Source organism: Panthera uncia, chromosome X, assembly GCF_023721935.1.
Source record: "Panthera uncia isolate 11264 chromosome X, Puncia_PCG_1.0, whole genome shotgun sequence".
In the NCBI taxonomy this organism is placed as follows: domain Eukaryota; kingdom Metazoa; phylum Chordata; class Mammalia; order Carnivora; family Felidae; genus Panthera; species Panthera uncia.
Window position 1 is genome coordinate 49,723,872 of NC_064817.1, and position 20,573 is coordinate 49,744,444.

The 20,573-nt window shown below is 38.2% G+C and overlaps 1 protein-coding gene across 1 annotated transcript in view; it reads left to right on the plus strand.

Annotated features, from left to right (window-relative positions):
• ZC3H12B (zinc finger CCCH-type containing 12B) overlaps positions 1–20,573 on the plus strand; it is a 74,857-nt gene that overhangs the window by 11,904 nt on the left and 42,380 nt on the right. The gene's annotated exons all lie outside the window — the stretch shown is intronic.

A 20,573-nucleotide genomic window follows, 5' to 3' on the forward strand; every position in this document is an offset into this window, starting at 1 on the left:
ATTGCTACGGCTGAGGTCAGAGAGGTCTTTTCCTGCTTTCTCCTCTAAGGTTTTGATGGTTTCCTGTCTCACATTCAGGTCCTTTATCCATTTTGAGTTTATTTTTGTGTATGGTGTGAGAAAGTGGTCTAGTTTCAACCTTCTGCATGTTGCTGTCCAGTTCTTCCAGCACCATTTGTTAAAGGGACTGTCTTTTTTCCATTGGATGTTCTTTCCTGCTTTGTCAAAGATGAGTTGGCCATCCTTTTGTGGGTCTAGTTCTGGGGTTTCTATTCTATTCCATTGGTCTATGTGTCTGTTGTTGTGCCAATCCCATGCTGTCTTGATGATGACAGCTTTGTAGTAGAGGCTAAAGTCTGGGATTGTGATGCCTCCTGCTTTGGTCTTCTTCTTCAAAATTACTTTGGCTATTCGGGGCCTTTTGTGGTTCCATATGAATTTTAGGATTGCTTGTTCTAGTTTCGAGAAGAATGCTGGTGCAATTTTGATTGGGATTGCATTGAATGTGTAGATAGCTTTGGGTAGTATTGACATTTTGACAATATTTATTCTTCCAATCCATGAGCAGGGAATGTCTTTCCATTTCTTTATATCTTCTTCAATTACCTTCATAAGCTTTCTATAGTTTTCAGCATACAGATCTTTTACATCTTTGGTTAGATTTATTCCTAGGTATTTTATGCTTCTTGGTGCAATTGTGAATGGGATCAGTTTCTTTATTTGTCTTTCTGTTGCTTCATTGTTAGTGTCTAAGAATGCAACGGATTTCTGTACATTGATTTTGTATCCTGCAACTTTGCTGAATTCATGTATCAGTTCTAGCAGACTTTTGGTGGAGTCTATCGGATTTTCCATGTATAATATCATGTCATCTGCAAAAAGCGACAGCTTGACTTCATCTTTGCCAATTTGGATGCCTTTGATTTCCTTTTGTTGTCTGATTGCTGATGCTAGAACTTCCAGCACTATGTTAAACAACAGCGGTGAGAGTGGGCATCCCTGTCATGTTCCTGATCTCAGGGAAAAAGCTCTCAGTTTTTCCCCGTTGAGGATGTTGTTAATTGTGGGCTTTTCATAAATGGCTTTTATGATCTTTAAGTATGTTCCTTCTATCCCGACTTTCTCAAGGGTTTTTATTAAGAAAGAGTGCTGGATTTTGTCAAAGGCCTTTTCTGCATCGATTGACAGGATCAAATGGTTCTTCTCTTTTTTTTTTTTTGGTTAATGTGATGTATCACGTTGATTGATTTGCGAATGTTGAACCAGCCCTGCATCCCAGGAATGAATCCCACTTGATCATGGTGAATAATTCTTTTTATATGCCATTCAATTTGATTTGCTAGTATCTTATTGAGAATTTTTGCATCCATATTCATCAGGGATATTGGCCTGTAGTTCTCTTTTTTTAATGGGTCTGTGTCTGGTTTAGGAATCAAAGTAATTCTGGCTTCATAGAAGGAGTCTGGAAGTTTTCCTTCCCTTTCTATTTATTGGAATAGCTTAAGAAGGATAGGTATTATCTCTACTTTAAACGTCTGGTAGAACTCCCCTGGGAAGCCATCTGGTCCTGGACTCTTATTTGTTGGGAGATTTTTGATAACCGATTCAATTTCTTCGCTGGTTATGGGTCTGTCCAAGCTTTCTATTTCCTCCTGATTGAGTTTTGGAAGAGTGTGGGTGTTTAGGAACTTGTTCATTTCTTCCAAGTTGTCCAATTTGTGGGCATATAATTTTTCATAGTATCCCCTGATAATTGTTTGTATCTCTGAGGGATTGGTTGTAATCATTCCATTTTCATTCATGATTTTATCTATTTGGGCCATCTCCCTATTCTTTTTGAGAAGCCTGGCTAGAGGCTTGTCAATTTTGTTTATTTTTTCAAAAAACCAACTCTTGGTTTCATTGATCTGCTCTACCGTTTTTTTAGATTCTGTATTGTTCATTTCTGCTCTGATCTTTATTATTTCTCTTCTTCTGCTGGGTTTAGGCTGTCTTTGCTGTTCTGCTTCTATTTCCTTTAGGTGTGCCGTTAGATTTTGTATTTGGGATTTTTCTTGTTTCCTGAGATAGGCCTGGATTGCCATGTATTTTCCTCTCAGGACTGCCTTCGCTGCGTCCCAAAGCATTTGGATTGCTGTATTTTCATGTTCGTTTGTTTCCATATATTTTTTAATTTCTTCTCTAATTGCCTGGTTGACCCACTCATTCGTTAGTAGGGTGTTCTTTAACCTCCATGCTTTTGGAGGTTTTCCAGACTTTTTCCTGTGGCTGATTTCAAGCTTCATAGCATTGTGGTCTGAAAGCATGCATGGTATAATTTCAATTCTTGTAAACTTATGAAGGGCTGTTTTGTGACCCAGTATATGATCTATCTTGGAGAATGGTCCATGTGCACTCGAGAAGAAAGTATATTCTGTTGCTTTGGGATGCAGAGTTCTAAATATATCTGTCAAGTCCATCTGACCCAATGTATCATTCAGGGCCCTTGTTTCTTTATTGACCGTGTGTCTAGATGATCTATCCATTTCTGTAAGTGGGGTGTTAAAGTCCCCTGCAATGACCACATTCTTATCAATAAGGTTGCTTATGTTTATGAGTAATTGTTTTATATATTTGGGGGCTCCAGTATTCGGCGCATAGACATTTATAATTGTTAGCTCTTCCTGATGGATAGGCCCTGTAATTATTATATAATGCCCTTCTTCTTCTCTTGTTACAGCCTTTAGTTTAAAGTCTAGTTTGTCTGATAAAAGTATGGCTACTCCAGCTTTCTTTTGGCTTCCAGTAGCATGATAAATAGTTCTCCATCCCCTCACTCTCAATCTAAAGGTGTCCTCAGATCTAAAATGAGTCTCTTGTAGACAGCAAATAGATGGGTCTTGTTTTTTTATCCATTCTGATACCCTATGTCTTTTGGCTGGCGCATTTAGTACATTTACATTCAGTGTTATTATAGAAAGATGCGGGTTTAGAGTCATTTTGATGTCTGTATGTTTTATGCTTGTAGTGATGTCTCTGGTACTTTGTCTCATAGGATCCCCCTTAGGATCTCTTGTAGGGCTGGTTTAGTAGTGACAAATTCCTTCAGTTTTTGTTTGTTTGGGAAGACCTTTATCTTTCCTTCTGTTGTAAATGACAGAGTTGCTGGTTAAAGGATTCTCGGCTGCATATTTTTTTCTGTTCAACACTTTGAAGATGTTGTGCCAATCCTTTCTGGCCTGCCAAGTTTCAAAAGAGAGATCAGTCACGAGTCTTATAGGTCTCCCTTTATATGTGAGGGCACGTTTATCCCTTGCTGCTTTCAGAATTTTCTCTTTATCCTTGTATTTTGCCAGTTTCACTATGATATGTCATGCAGAAGATCGATTCAAGTTACGTCTGAAGGGAGTTCTCTGTGCCTCTTGGATTTCAGTGCCTTTTTCCTTCCCCAGTTCAGGGAAGTTCTCAGCTATTATGTCTTCAAGTACCCCTCCAGCACCTTTCGCTCTCTCTTCCTCCTCTGGGATACCAAGTATGCGTATATTATTTCTTTTTAGTGTATCACTTAGTTCTCTAATTTTCCCCTCATACTCCTGGGTTTTTTATCTCTCTTTCTCTCAGCTTCCTCTTTTTCCATAACTTTATCTTCTAGTTCACCTATTCTGTCTTCTGCCTCTTCAATCTGAGCTGTCGTCGTTTCCATTTTGTTTTGCATTTCGTTTAAAGCGCTTTTCAGCTCCTCGTGACTGTTCCTTAGTCCCTTGATCTCTGTAGCAAGAGATTCTCTGCTGTCCTCTATACTGTTTTCAAGCCCAGCGATTAATTTTATGGCTATTATTCTAAATTCACTTTCTGTATATTATTTAAATCCTTTTTGGTCAGTTCATTAGCTGTTGTTATTTCCTGGAGATTCTTCTGAGGGGAATTCTTCCGTTTGGTCATTTTGGATAGTCCCTGGAGTGGTGAGGACCTGCAGGGCACTTCCCCTGTGCTGTGGTGTATAACTGGAGTTGGTGGGCGGGGCCACAGTCCAACCTGATGTCTGCCCCCAGCCCACCGCTGTAGCCACAGTCAGACTGGTGTGTGCCTTCTCTTCCCCTCTCCTAGGGGTGGGATTCACTGTGGGGTGGCGTGGCCTGTCTGGGCTACTTGCATACTGCCAGGCTTGTGGTGCTGGGGATCTGGCGTATTAGCTGGGGTGGGTAGGCAAGGTGCACGGGGGCAGGAGGGGCAGGCTTAGCTCGCTTCTCCTTAGGTGATCCACTTCAGGAGGGGCCCTGTGGCAGTGGGAGGGCGTCTGATCCGCTGCCAGAGGTTAGGCTCAGCAGAAGCACAGAGTTGGGTGTTAGCGCAGAGCTAGCAAGTTCCCTGGCAGGAACTGGTTCCCTTTGGGATTTTGGTTGGGGGATGGGCGGGGGAGATGGCGCTGGTGAGCGCCTTTGTTCCCCACCAAACTGAGCTCTGTCGTCCGGGGATTCAGCAGCTCTCCCTCCCTTTTTCCTCCAGCCTTCCAGCTTTCTGAGCAGAGCTGTTAACTTATGACCTCCTAGAGGCTAAGTCGTGCTTGCTGTCGGAACACAGTCCCTCAGGCCCCTCCACTTTTGCCAGCCAGACTCGGGGGCTCTGCTTGGCCGGCAAGCCACCCCTCCACCCCGGCTCCCTCCCGCCAGTCCGTGGAACGTGCACTGCCTCGCCACCCTTCCTACCCTCTTCCGTGGGCCTCTTATCTGCGCTTGGCTCCAGAGACTCTGTTCTGCTAATCCTCTGGCGGTTTTCTGGGTTATTTAGGCAGGTGTAGGTGGAATCTAAGTGATCAGCAGGATGCGCGTTGAGCCCAGCGTCCTCCTATGCCACCATCTTCCCTCTCTCCTCTTTTTTATTTTTTTTAATTCCCGTATAGTTAACATACAGTGTTATATTAATTTCAAGTGTACAATATAGTGATTCAACAATTGCATGCATCACCTATTGCTCATCAGGACAAGTGCATCCGATAATCCCCATCACCTATTTCACCGCCCCCCCAACTTCCCTCTGGTAACCATCTGTTCTCTATAGTTAAGAGTTTGTTTCTTGGTTTGTATAACTTTCTTTTTATTCCATTGTTCTTTTTTTTTTGTTTCTTAACTTTCACATTTAAGTGAAATCATGGTATTTGTCTTTCTCTGACTTATTTCACTTAGCATTAAACTATTTAGGACTGGGGAAGATGGCAGCATAGGAGGACACTGGGCTCACCGCGTCTTGCTGATCACTTAGATTCCACCCACATCTGCCTAAATACCCCAGAAGGCTATCAGGACGGACTCTCCAGAGCCAAGCCTAGACAAGAGGCTCACAGAAGAGCGTAGGAAGGGCATAGAGGTGGTGCATGCTACACGGACTGGCGGCAGGGAGCTGGGGCAGTGCAGGGGTAGCCCACCCGGCAAGGCAGAGCCCCTGAGTCTGGCTTACAAAATCAGAGGGGCTGGACTGCGCGAGTTCTGACAGCCAGAGGGACTTAACATCTGGAATATTATAAGTCAATAGCTCTGCTCAAAAAGCGGGAGGGCTAGAGGACAACAGGAAGGAGAGTTGTTGAGCCCAGGAAGACAGAGCTCACCTTGGCGGGGAACAAAGGCACTGGAAAACACCATCTCCCTCGCCCATCCCCCAGCTAAAATCCCAAAGGGAACCAGTTCCCGTCACAGAAATTGCTTGCACCTCACAAACACCCAATGCTCTGCTTCTGTGGACCCATCCATATGATGGGTCTGCCTCCCTCCCAGTGCCACAGGGCGCCTCCAGAAGCTGACCACCAAAGCCAAAGTGATCTAACCCTACCCATTCAGCCCCTGTGCACCTTGCAGATCCACCCCGGCGAATACGCCAGATTCCATCCAAGCAGAACCACAAGCTTGGCAGTGTGCAAGTAGCCCAGACAGGGACCACACCACTCCACAGTGAGTCCTGCCCCTGGGAGAGGGGAAGATAAGGTACACATCCGTCTGTGGCCCCAGCAGTGGGCTGGGGACAGATATCAGGTCTGATTGCGGCCCCGCCCACCAATGCAAGTTACTCCAGACAGCACAGAGGAAGAGTCCTACAGTTCAGCACCACTCCAGGGACTATCCAAAATGACAAAATGGAAGAATTCTCCTCAAAAGAAACTCCAGAAAGTAGCGAGAGCTAATGAACTGATCAAAAACGATTTAAGCAATGTAACAGAAAATTAATTTAAAATAATAGCCATAAAATTAATCACTGGGCTTGAAACAAGTATAGAGGACAGCCAAGAATCTATTGCTACAGAGATCAAGGGACTAAGAAACAGTCAGGAGGAGCTAAAAAATGTTATAAATGAGCTGCAAAATCAAAAGGAGGCGACCACAGCTCGGATTCAAGAGGCAGAGGAGAGAATAGGTGAATTAGAAGATAAAATTATGGAAAAAGAGGAAGCTGAGAAAAAGAGAGATAAAAAATTCCAGGAGTAAGAGTAGAGAATTAGAGAACTAAGTGATGCGATAAAACGTAATAATATATGCATAATTGGGATTCCAGAGGAGGAAGAGAGAGAGAAAGGGTCTGAAGGTGTACTTGAAGAAATCATAGCTGAGAACTTCCCAGATCTGGAGAAGGAAAAAGGCATTGAAATGAAAGAGGCACGAGAACTCCCTTCAGACGTAACTTGAATCGATCTGCACGACATATCATAGTGAAAGTGGCAAAATACAAGGATAAAGAGAAAATTCTGAAAGCAGCCAGGGCTAAACATGCTCTAACATATAAAGGTAAACCGATAAGACTAGTGACGGATCTATCTACTGAAACATGGCAGGCCAGAAAGGAATGGCAGGAAATCTTCAATGTGATGAACAGAATAAATATGCAGCCGAGAATCCTTTATCCAGCAAATTTAGAATAGAAGGAGAGATAAAGGTCTTCCCAAAAAACACAAACTGAAGGAATTGATCACCACGAAATCAGCCCTACAAGAGATCTTAAGGGGGATCTTGTGAGACAAAGTACAAGAGACATCAGTACAAGCATGAAACCTACAGATATCACAAGGACTCTAAACCCATGTCTTTCTATAATAACACTGAACGTAAATGGACTAAATGCTCCAACCAAAAGACATAGGGTATCAGAATGGATAAAAAAAACAAGACCATCTGTTTTCTGTCTACATGAGACTCATTTTAGACCTGAGGACACCTTCAGATTGAGAGTGAGGGGATGGAGAACTATCTATGATGCCACTGGAAGCCAAAAGAAAGCTGGAGTAGCTATACTTATAACAGACAAACTGGACTTTAAATTAAAGGCTGTAACAAGAGATGAAGAACAGCATTATGTAATAATTACAGGGTCTATCCACTGGGAAGAACTAACAATTATAAATGCCTATGTGCCAAATACGGGAGCCCACAAATATATAAAACAATTAATCACAAATATAAGCAACCTTATTGATAAGAATGTGGTAATTTGAGGGGACTTTAATACTCCACTTACAACAATGGATAGATCATCTAGACACAGGAGCAGTAAAGAAACAAGGGACCTGATTGATATACTGGATCAGATGGACTTTAATTTTTAATATATGAAATTTATTGTCAAATTGGTTTCCATACAACACCCAGTGCTCATCCCAAAATGTACCCTCCTCAGTACCCATCACCCACACTCCCCTCCTTCCCACCCCCCATCAACCCTCAGTTTGTTCTCAGTTTTTAACAGTCTCTTATGCTTTGGATCTCTCCCACTCTAACCTCTTTTTTTTTTTCCTTCCCCTCCCCCATGGGTTTCTGTTAAGTTTCTCAGGATCCACATAAGAGTGAAACCATATGGTATCTGTCTTTCTCTGTATGGCTTATTTCACTTAGCATCACACTCTCCAGTTCCATCCATGTTGCTACAAAGGGCCATATTTCATTCTTTCTCATTGCCACGTAGTATCCCATTGTGTATATAAACCACAATTTCTTTATCCATTCATCAGTTGATGGACATTTAGGCTCTTTCCATAATTTGGCTATTGTTGAGAGTGCTGCTATAAATATATATTTAGAACTCTGCATCCCAAAGCAACACAATATACTTTCTTCTCGAGAGCACATGGAACATTCTCCAAGATAGATCACATACTGGGTCACAAAACAGCCCTTCATAAGTATACAAGAATTGAAATCATACCATGCACACTTTCAGACCACAATGCTATGAAGCTTGAAATCAACCACAGGAAAAAGTCTGGAAAACCTCCAAAAGCATGGAGGTTAAAGAACACCCTACTAAAGAATGAATGGGTCAACCAGGCAATTAGAGAAGAAATTAAAAAAAAAATGGAAACAAATGAAAATGAAAATACAACAATCTAAATGCTTTCGTATGCAGCGAAGGCAGTCCTGAGAGGAAAATACATTGCAATCCAGGCCTATCTCAAGAAACAAACAAACAAAAAAATCAAAATACAAAATCTAACAGCACACCTAAAGTAAATAGAAGCAGAACAGCAAAGACAGCCTAAATCCAGCAGAAGAAGAGAAACAATAAAGATCAGAGCAGAAATAAACAATATAGAATCTAAAAAAACTGTAGAGCAGATCATCGAAACCAAGAGTTGTTTTTTTGAAAAAATAAACAAAATTGATAAACCTCTAACCAGGCTTCTCAAAAAGAAAAGGGAGATGACCCAAATAGACAAAATCATGAATGAAAATTGAATGATTACAACCAATCCCTCAAAAATACAACCAATTATCAGGGAATACTATGAAAAATTATATGCCAACAAACTGGACAGCCTGAATGAAATGGACAAATTCCTAAACACCCACACATTTCCAAAACTCAAACAGGAAGAAATAGAAAGGTTGAGCAGACCCATAACCAGTGAAGAAATTGAATCAGTTTTCAAAAACCTCCCAACAAATAAGAGTCCAGGACCAGATGGCTTCCCAGGGGAGTTCTACCAGACAGTTAAAGCAGAGATAATACCTATCCTTCTCAAGTTATTCCAAAAAATAGAAAGGGAAGGAAAACTTCCAGACTCATTCTGTGAAGCCAGCATTAATTTGATTCCTAAACCAGAGACCCATTAAAAAAGAGAACTACAGGCCAATATCCCTGATGAAAATGGATGCAAAAATTCTCAATAAGAGACTAGTAAATCGAATTGAACAGGACATAAAAAAAAAATTATTCACCATGATCAAGTGGGATTCATTCCTGGAATGCAGGGCTGGTTCAACATTCACAAATCAATCAATGTGATACATCACATTAATAAAAGAAAAGATACGAACCTGTCAATCAATGTAGAAAAAGGATTTGACAAAATTCAGCATGCTTTCTTAATAAAACCTTTGATAAAGCCAGTATAGAAGGAACATACTTAAAGATCATAAAAGCCATTTATGAAAATCCCACTGCTAATATCATCCTCAATGGGGAAAAATTGAGAGCTTTCCCCCTGAGATCAGGAACATGACAGGGATGTCCACTCTCACCACTGTTGTTTAACACAGAGTTGGAAGTGATAGCATCAGCAATCAGACAACAGAAGGAAATCAAAGGCATCAAAATTGGCAAAGAGGAAGTCAAGGTCACTTTTTGCACATGACATGTTATACACGGAAAACCCTATAGAGGCCACCAGAAGTCTGCTAGGACTGATACATGAATTCAGCAAAGTCACAGGATACATAATTAATGAACCGGAATCAGTTGCATTCTTATACACTAATAATGAAGCAATAGAAAGACAAATAAAGAAACTGATCCCATTCAAAATTGCACCAAGAAGCATAAAATACCTAGGAATAAACCTAACCAAAGATGTAAAAGATCTGTATGCTGAAAACTATAGAAAGCTGATGAAGGAAATTGAAGAAGATATAAAGAAATGGAAAAACAGTCTGTGCTCTTGGATTGGAAGAATAAATATTGTTAAAATGTCAATACTACCCAAAGCAATCTACACATTCAATGTAATCCTAATCAAAATGGCACCAGCTTTCTTCTCAAAGGTAGAACAAGCAACCATAAAATTTTTATGGAACCACAAAAGACCCCGAATAGCCAAAGTAATTTTGAAGAAGAAGACCAAAGCAGGAGGCATCACAATCCCAGACTTTAGCCTCTACTACAAAGCTGTAACCACCAAGACAGCATGGTATTGGCACAAAAACAGACACATAGACCAATGAAATAGAATAGAAACCCCAGAACTAGACCCACAAAAGGATGGCCAACTAATATTTGACAAAGCATGAAAGAATAGCCAATGGAAAAAAGACAGTCTTGTTAACAAATGGTGCTGGGAGAACTGGACAGCAACATGCAGAAGAATGAAACTAGACAATTTTCTTACACCATTCACAAAAATAAACTCAAAATGGATAAAGGACCTGAATGTGAGACAGGAAATCATTAAAACCCTAGAGGAGAAAGCAGGAAAAAAACCTCTCTGACCTCAGCTGCAGCAAGTTCTTACTTGACACATCCCAAAGGCAAGGGAATTAAAAGCAAAAATGAACTACTGGGACCTCATGAAGATAAAAAGCTTCTACAGAGCAAAGGAAACAATCCACAAAACTAAAAGGCAACCAACGGAATGGGAAAAGATATTTGCAAATGACACATCAGACAAAGGGCTAGGATCCAAAATCTATAAAGAGCTCACCGATCTCCATACCTGAAAAACAAATAATCCAGTGAAGACACGGGCAGAAGAAGTGAATAGACACTTCTCTAAAGAAGACATCCAGATGGCCAACAGGCACATGAAAAGATGCTCAACGTCGCTCCTCATCAGGGAAATACAAATCAAAACCATGCTCAGATACCACCTCACGCCAGTCAGAGTGGCTAAAATGAACAAACCAGGAGACTATAGATGCTGGCGAGGATGTGGAGAAATGGGAACCCTCTTGCACTGTTGGTGGGAATGCAAACTGGTGCAGCCACTCTGGAAAACATTGTGGAAGTTCCTCAAAAAATTAAAAACAGACCTACCCTATGACCCAGCAATAGCACTGCTAGGAATTTACCCAAGGGATACAGGAGTACTGATGCATAAAGGTACTTGTACCTCAACGTTTTTAGCAGCACTTTCAACAATAGCCAAATTATGGAAAGAGCCTAAATGTCCATCAACTGATGAATTGATAAAGACATTGTGGTTTATATACACAATGGAATACTACATGGCAATGAGAAAGAATGAAATATGGCCCTTTGTAGCAACATGGATGGAACTGGAGTGTGTTATGCTAAGTGAAATAAGTCATACAGAGAAAGATACCATATGTTTTCACTCTTTTGTGGATCCTGAGAAACTTAACAGAAAACCATGGGGTAGGGGAAGGAAAAAAAGGCGTTAGAGAGGGAGGGAGCCAAACCATAAGAGACTCTTAAAAATTGAGAACAAACTGAGGGTTGATGGGGGGTGGGAGGGAGAGGAGGGTGGGTGATGGGTATTGAGGAGGACACCTTTTGGAATGAGCACTGGGTGTTGCATGGAAACCAATTTGACAATAAATTTCATATTAAATAAAAGCTCTCTAGCTCAGCCATCTCCTTGCAAATGGCAGGATTTTATTCTTTCTTATAAAGAATAATATTTCATTTTTTAAATATATTACTTCTAGTTTATTAATTCATTTCTTGGTAGACACTTGGGCTGCTTCCATAATTTGACTATTATAAATAATGTTACAATGAACATCGAGGTGTATGTATCCCTTTGTACTAGTGTTTTGTTTTGGTTTTTATTTGGATAAATACCCAGCAGTGTGATTACCACTTTGTAGGGTAGTTCTTTTTTGAACTTTTTGAGGAAACTCCATACTGTTTTAAGTGTGTATACTTGTGTGCATTCACATCAACAGTGCAAGAGAGTTCTTTTTTTCCACATCCTTGCCAACAATTGGTGTTCATGTTTTTAATTTTAGCCATTCTGAGGGATGAGAGGTGATCTGTCACTGTAGTTATGATTTGCATTTCCCTGATAATGAGTGATGTTGATTGTCTTTTCATATGTGTGTTGGCCATCTGTATGCCTTCTATGGAGAAATGTGTGCTCAATTCTTCTGCCAATTTTTAATTGGATTGTTCATTTTTTGAAGGGTGTTGTGTTTTACACATTCTTTCTATATTTTTGATATTAACCTTTTATTGGATCTATTGCATTTCAATACATTAAAATGAAGCAGGAGAAAGAGAAATTAAAGGAAAAAATCCCATTTACAATTGCACCAGAATTATAAGATACCTAGGAATAAACTTAACAAAAAAGGTGAAAGGCCTTTACTATGAAAAAAAGTAAAACATTCTTGAAAGATATTGAAAATGACAAAAAGAAATGGAAAACCATTCCATGATCATGGATATATAGAAAAAATATATTGATATATGATATATAGATATGATATATAGAATGATATATAGATATGATATAAGATATATGATATATAGAAAAAATACTAACCAAAGCATTCTACACATTTAGTACAATCTGTATCAAAATAAAAACAGCGTTTTTCCAAGAGGGAAAACAAGCAATCCTAAAATTTGTATGGAACCACAAAAGACACCAAATAACCAAAACAACCTTGAAAAAGGGAAGCAAAGCTGGAAGAATCACAATTCCAGACATTAAGTTATATTGGAAAACTAGTGATCAAGACAGTGTGGTACTGGCCAAAAATAGACACATATATCAAAGGAACAGAACAGAAAATCCAGAAATAAACCCACAATTATATGGTAAATTAATCTTTGACAAAGGAGGATACAATATACAATAGGAAAAAGATAGTCTCTTCAACAAATGATGTTCAGAAAACTGGTCAGCTACATGCAAAAGAATGAAACTGTACCATTTTATTACACCATACACAAAAATAAATTCAAAATAGATTAAAGAACTAAATGTAAGACCTGAATCCATAAAAATCATACAAAAGAGCATAGGCAATAAAGTCTCTGACATCGACTGTTACAACATTTTTCTGGCTATGTCTCCTGAGGCAAGGGAAATAAAAGCAAAATAAAAGGGCACCTGGGTGGCTCATTCAGTTGGGCGTTCAACTTAGGCACAGGTCATGATCTCACAGTTCAAGGGTTTGAACCCCACATCAGGTTTTGTGCTGACAGCTTAGAGCCTGGAGCCTGCTTTAGATTCTGTGTGTGTCTCTCTCTGTTCCTTCCCTGCTCATTGTTGTCTCTGCCTCCCTCGAAATAAATAAATAAATAAATAAATAAACAAACAGACAGACATTTTTAAAGCAAAACTAAATATCAGGACTACATCAAAATAAAAAGCTTCTGCATTAATCCAGTTTTAATTTATTCTGGCGCAAGGTGTAACAAAGTCATCCAGTTTTATTATTTTGCATGTAGCTATTCAGTTTTCCCAGAATCATTTATTGAAGCAACTGTCTTCTGCATTGTATATTTATGCCTCCTTTGTCATAGATTAATTGAGCATATAGAGTGGGTTTACTTCTACTGTTTTTTTTTGTTTTTGTTTAGTTTCAAGTGCAGGATTTAGCGTTTCATAACTTATATACAACACCCAGTGCTCATCATAAGTGCCCTCCTTAATACCCATCACCTGTTTAACCCATCCCACCATCCACCTCCCCTTCAGTAACCCTCAATTTGTTCTCTATAGTTAATAGTCTGTTTCCTGGTTTGAATCTTTTTTCCCTATGTTCATCTGTTTTGTCTCAAAAATTCCACTTGTAAGTGGTATCATATGGTATTTGTCTTTCTCTGACTGACTTATTTCATTAGCATAATACTCTCTAGTTCCATCTACGTCTTTGCAAATGGCAAGATTTCATTCTTTCTTATGCCTCAGTAATATTCCATTGTAAATTGTATTTTTGTATCTGCTGAGTAAATACCTACCAGTGCATGTGCTGTGTCATAGGGTTGTTCTGCTTTTAACTTTTGGAGAAACCTCCATACTGTTGTCCATAGTGTCTGCATCAGTTTGCATTCACACCAACAGTGTAAAAGAGTTCCCCTTTCCTTGCATCTTCGCCAACACCAGTTTTCTCCTGTGGTATTAATTTTAACCATTTCTACAGGTGGGGGGGGTGATATCTCATTGTAGTTTTGATTTGTATCTCCCTGCTGATGAGTGATGTTGAGCATTTTTTCATGTGTCTGTTAGCCATCTGTATATCTTCTTTGGAAAAATGTCTATTCATGTCGTCTGCCCATTTTTCAACTGGATTATTTGTTTTTATGGTGTTGAGTTTGATAAGTTCTTTGTATATATTGGATACTCTTTTCCAGATATGTCATTTCCAAATATCTTTTCTGATTCCAAAGGCTGTCTCTTAGTTTTGTTGATTGTTTCCTTCGCTGTGCAGAAGATTTTTATCTTGATGAGGTCCCAATAGCTTATTTTCACTTTTGTTTCCCTTGCTTCCAGGGACATCTATTAAGAAGTTACCACAAACAATGTCAATGTGATTACTGCCTGTGTACACCTCTAGGATTGTGATGGTTTACTTTTTCACATTTAGGTCTTTCATCCATTTTGAAGTTGTTTTTGTGTATGGTTTCATTTGTTTTTCATGCTTCCATCCAGTTTCCCCAGCACCATTTGTTGAGGAGAGTTTTTTTCCCCCCATTGGATATTCTTTCTTGCTTTGTTGAAGATGAGTTGACCATAGAGTTGTAGGTACATTTCTGGGTTTTCTATTCTTTTGTATTCATATATGCGTCCGTTTTTATGCCAGTGCCATACTGTCTTGATCATTTTGTAATGTAACTTGAAGTCAGGAATTGTGGTGTGCCCAGCTTTTATTTTCTTTTTCAAGATTGCTTTGGCTCTTCAGGGTCTTTCGTGGTTCCATACAAATTTAAGGATTGTTTCTTCTAGCTCTGTGAAAAATTCTGGTGGTATTCTGATAGGGATTTTACTAGATTTGTAGATTACTTTGGGTATTATAGATATTTTAACAATACTTTATCTTCCAATCCATGAGAATGGAATGGTTTTCCATTTCTTTGTGTCATCTTTACATTTTTCATCAGTGTTTTATTGTTTTTAGAGTGAAGGTCTTTTACCTGTTTGGTTAGGTTTATTCCAAGGTATCTTATGGGTTTTGGTGCAATTGTAAATGGGACTGATTCCTTGATTTCTTTTTCTGCTGCTTAATTATTGGTTTATAGACATGCAACACATATCTGTACATTGATTTTGTATCCTGCAACTTTACTGAATTCATGTATCAGTTATAGAGATTTTTGTGGAGTCTTTTGGGTTTTCTTTATAGTGTCATATCATCTGCAAATAGTAAGAAAGCTTGACTTCTTCCTTACCAATTTGGATTTTATTTATTTATTTATTTATTTATCTGATGGATGAAGCTAAGACTTCCAGTACTATGTTAAATATTAATGGGTAGAGTGGACATCCTTGTCTTCTTCCTGACTGTAGAGGAAAAGCTCTCACTTTTTCCCCATTGAGGATGATATTAGCTATGGTCCTTTCACATATGGCCTTATGATGTTGTGGCATATTCCCTCTATCCCTACTTTGTTGAGGGTTTTTTTTTTTATCATGCATGGATGTTGTACATTGTCAAATGCTTTTCCTGCATCTATTGAGAGGATCACATGTTTCTTATATTTTCTTTTATTAATGTGGTATGTCATGTTGGCTGATTTGTGAATATTGAACCACCATTGCAGTTTAGGAATAAATCCCACTTTATCATGGTGGATGACTAATTTAAAGTACCATTGGATTAAATTTTCTAGTATTTTGTTGAGAATTTTTGCATCCATGTTCATCAGGGATATTGGCCTGTAGTTCCCTTTTTTAGTGGAGTTTTTGGAATCAGAGTGATACCTCATAGAATGAATTTGGAAGTTTTCTATTCCTTTTTTGAATAGTTTCAGAAGAATAGGTATTATCTTTTCTTTAGATGTTTGGTAGACTTTCTCTAGGAAGCCATCTGGCCTTGCACATTTGGGTTTTGAAGGATATTTAAAAATGTTTATTAATTTTAAGAGTGAGGGAGCATGAGTGCAGGAGGGGCAGAGAGAGAGGGGGACGGAGGATCCAAAGTGGGCACTGCCCTAACAAGAGAGAGACCAATTCGGGGCTCAAACTCACAAACCGTGAGATCATGACCTGAGCTGAAGTTGGATGCTCAAATGACTGAGTCACCCAGGCGCCCCTGTTTGTAGGGAGATTTTTGATTGCTGATTCAATTTCTTTGCTTGTTATCAGTTTGTTCTAGTTTTCTATATCTTACTGTTTCCGTTTTGGTAATTTGTATGTTTGTAGGAATTTATCCATTTCTTCCAGATTGCCCAATTTGTTGGCATACAGTTTTTCTTTTCTTTTAAAAATGTATTTATTTTTGAGAGAGAGAGAGCAGGGGAGGGTCAGAGAGAGGGAGACAGAGGATCGAAGTGGGTTCTGTGAAGACAGCAGACAGCCTGATGAGGGGCCTGAACTCACAAACCATGAGATCATGACCTGAGCTGAAGTCGAATGCTTAACTGACTGAGTCACCCAGGCGGCCTATGTTGGCATATAGTTTTAATAATATGTTTTTAATGTTTTATTGAATGTGGTTTGCTAATATTTGGGGGAGGTATATAGTCCTCCTACTATGCTGTCTTCTCAGCTCTCCTCCCATGTGGGTTTATTTCTGGGCTTTCTATTCCATTCTATGTGTCTAGTTTTGTGCCAATACCATATGATTTGATTGCTGTTATTTGAAGTAGAGTTTGAAATCTGGGATTGTTATACCTCCAGTCCTGTTCTTTTTCAAGATTACCTTGCCTATTCAGGGTCTTTTGTGTTTCATACAAATTTGATAACTTGTTCTAGTTCTGTGAAAAATGCTGTTGGTATTGCATTGCATTTGTAGATTGTTTGGGGCAGTATGGATATTTTAACAATATTAATTTTTCCAATCCATAAGAACAGTAATCTTTCCATTAATTTGTGTCACCTTTAATTTCTTTCACCAGTGTTTGAAAGTTTCCAAAGTGCAAGTCTTTCATTTGGTTAGGTTTATTCTTACGTATTTTATTCTTTTTTGATAAAATTGTAAATGAGGTTGTTTCATACTTCCCGTAGTTTGTTATTGGTGTATAGACATACAAAAGATTTTTGTGTATTGATTTTGTATCCTGCAGCTTTTCTGCATTCATTTTATCAATTCTAATTGTTTTTGGTGGAATCTTTAGAGTTTTCTTAGTATCGTGTCATCTGCAAATAGTGACACTGTTACTTCTTCCTTACCAATCGAATGCCTCTTATTTCTTTTTCTTGCTTAATTTCTCCCTATAGGACACCAAAACTATGTTGAATAAAAGTGGTGAGAGTGGACATCCTTGTTTTCATTCTGATCTTAGAGGAAAATTCAGTTTTTTAAAATTGAGCATGATGTTAGCTGTGGACTTTTCATATATGGCCTTTATTATGTTGAGGTACATTCCCTCTATATCCACTTTTTAAAGGTTTTTTTTTTTATCATAAATAGGTGATAAATTTAATCAAATGCTTTTTTGCATCTATTGAGATGATCATATAATTTTTATCCCTTATTAATATGGTGTGTCAGTTGATCAATTTGTGGTATTGAATCATCCTTGAATCCCTGGAATAAATCCCACAACACTATGATATATTATCCTTTTAATGTTTTGTCAAATTGGTTTCCTAATATTTTGTTGAATATTTTTGCATCTACTCTCATCAAGGATATTTATTTCTAGTTATTTTGAAGTATATGCTGCTGAATTTGATTTGCTAATATCTTATGGAGAATTTTTGCATCCATATTCATCAGGGATATTGGCCTGCAGTTCTCTTTTTTTACTGGATCTCTGTCTGGTGTAGGAATCAAAGTATATTTGCCTGTTGTTCATACAATGGTAGGCTATCCTCACAGAATGAGTTTGAAACCATCTCCTCCTCTTCAATTTTTTTGGACTAGTTTGAGAAAAATGCATATTGACTTTTTAAATGTTTGATACAATTCACCTATGAATCCATCTTGTCCTAGACTTTGCTTGTTGGGAGTATTTTGATTATTGATTGAGTTTCATTACTAGTAATTGGTCTCCTCAGATTTTGTATTTCTTCCTCTTTCAGTCCTGGAAGATTTAATGTTTTTAGGAATGTTTTTCATTATGGTTTACACACAATATTAAATTAGTTTTAGATGCACAACATAGTTATATGACAATTTTATGCATTATGCTATGCTCACCATTAATGTAGCTACTATCTGATACCATACAAAGTTATTAAAATATCATTGACTATATTTCTTTTAAGTTTTTGTTTACATTCCAGTTAGTTCACATACAAGGTGATATTAGTTTCAGGTGTACAGTATAGTGATTCAACACTTCCATACAACACCCAGTGCTCATCACAACAAGTGCACTCCTTAATCGCCATCTCCTATTTAACCCATCCTCCAACCCACCTCCCCTCCAGTAACCATTACTTTGTTCTCTATAATTAATAGTATTTTTCTCAATTTGCATCTTTAACTTTTTTTCTACACTCATTTGTTTGTTTCCTAAATTATACATATAATGAAATCATAGGTATTTGCCTTTCTCTGACTTATTTCATTTAGCATAACACTCTCTAGCTCCATCCACATCATTGCAAATGGCAAAATTTCATTCTTTTTTATGGTTGAGTAATATTCCATTGTGTGTCTGTGTGTATCACATCTTTTTTTCTTTTTTTCTTAAATATAATTTATTGTCAGATTGGTTTCCATACAACAACCAGTGCTCATCCCAACAGGTGCCCTCCTCAATGCCCATCACCCACTTTCCCCTCTCCCCCACCCCATTCAACCCTCAGTTTGTTCTCAGTATTTAAGAGTTTCTTATGGTTTGCCTCCCTCCCTCTCTGTAACTTTTTTTATCCATTTATTAGTCAATGGAAACTCAAATGTTTCCATAATCTGGCTATTGCAGAAAATGCTACTATAAACATAAGGATGCATACATCCCTTTGAATGACTATTTTTGTATCCTTTCAATAAATAGCTTGTAGTGCAATTACTGGATTGTAGGGTAGTTCAATTTTTAACTTTTTGAGGACTCTCCATACTGTGTTCCAGAGTAACTGATAATCCTCAATGGGGGAAAACTGATAGCTTTTCTTCTATGATCAGGAACAAGACAGGGATGTCCACTGTTACTAAATATACCACTGGAAGACCTAGCCACAGCAATCAGACAACAAAAGGAAATAGAAAGCATCCAAATTGACAAGGAAGAAGTAAATTTTTCACTACTTGCACTAAATAGAAAATCCGAAAGACTCCACCAAAAAAAAAAAAAAAAACCAGCTAGAAGTGATAAACAAATTCAGTAAATTCGCAGGATACAAAATTGATGTACAGAAATCTGTTGCATTTCTGTATACCAATAATTAAGAAGCATAAAGAGAAATCAAGGAGTCAATCCAATTTACAATTCTACCCCAAACCATAAGATACCTAGGAGTAAACCTAACCAAAGAGGTGAAAGACCTATATTCTGAAAATTATTCTGAAGACGGTCCATGCTCATGTATTGGAATAATAAATATTGTGAAAACTGTCTGTACTAGACAAAGCAATCTACACATTTAATGAAATCCTGGTCAACATACCAATGGCACAGAACTAGAACAAAGTATCGTAAAATTTCTCTTGAACCACAAAAGACTCCAAATAACCAAAACAAACTTGAAAAAGAAAAGCAAGCTGAAGGAATCACAATTTCAGACTTCAAGTTATATGCAATGCTGCAGTGATCAAAACAGTAGGGTTCTGGTACAAAAACAGACATATTAATCAATAGAACAGATCAGAAAACCCTAAAAGGAATCCACAACTATATGATCAGTTAATTTTGAGAAAGCAAGAAGGAATATCCAGTGGGGGGCGGGGAACACTCTTTTCAACAGTGTTTGGAAAACTGGATGACAACATGCAAAAGAATGAAACTACACTTTCTTACGCCAAACACAAAAATAAATTCGAACTGGATGAAAGATCTAAATGTGAGACTTGAAACCATTAAAATCCTAGAGAAGACAGGATTTTTTTTACATTTATTTATTTTGAGAGACAGCACACATAAGTGAGTGAGGGAGGGGTGAGAGAGAGGGAGGGAGAGAATCCCTTGCAGGTTCCATGCTGTCAGCACAAAGCCTGACGAAGGGCTAAATCCCATGAATCGTGAGATCCTGAACTGCACAAAAATCAACAGTCAGACACTTAACCCACTGAGCCACCCAAGTGCCCCAAAAGTAAACTCTTTGACATAAGCCGTGGCAACTTCTTTCTAGATGTCTTCTGAACCAAGGGAAACGAAAGCAAAAATAAACTATTGGGACTTTATGAAAATAAAAGTTTCTGCATATCAAAGGAACAGTCAACAAAATTAAAAGGCAACCTAAGGAATGGGAGAAGATATTTGAAAATGACATATCTGATAAAGTGTTAGCATTCAAAATACATAAGAATTTATAAAACTCAACACCAAAAATACATAAGAATTTATAAAACTCAACACCAAAAAAATGAATAATCTAATTTAAA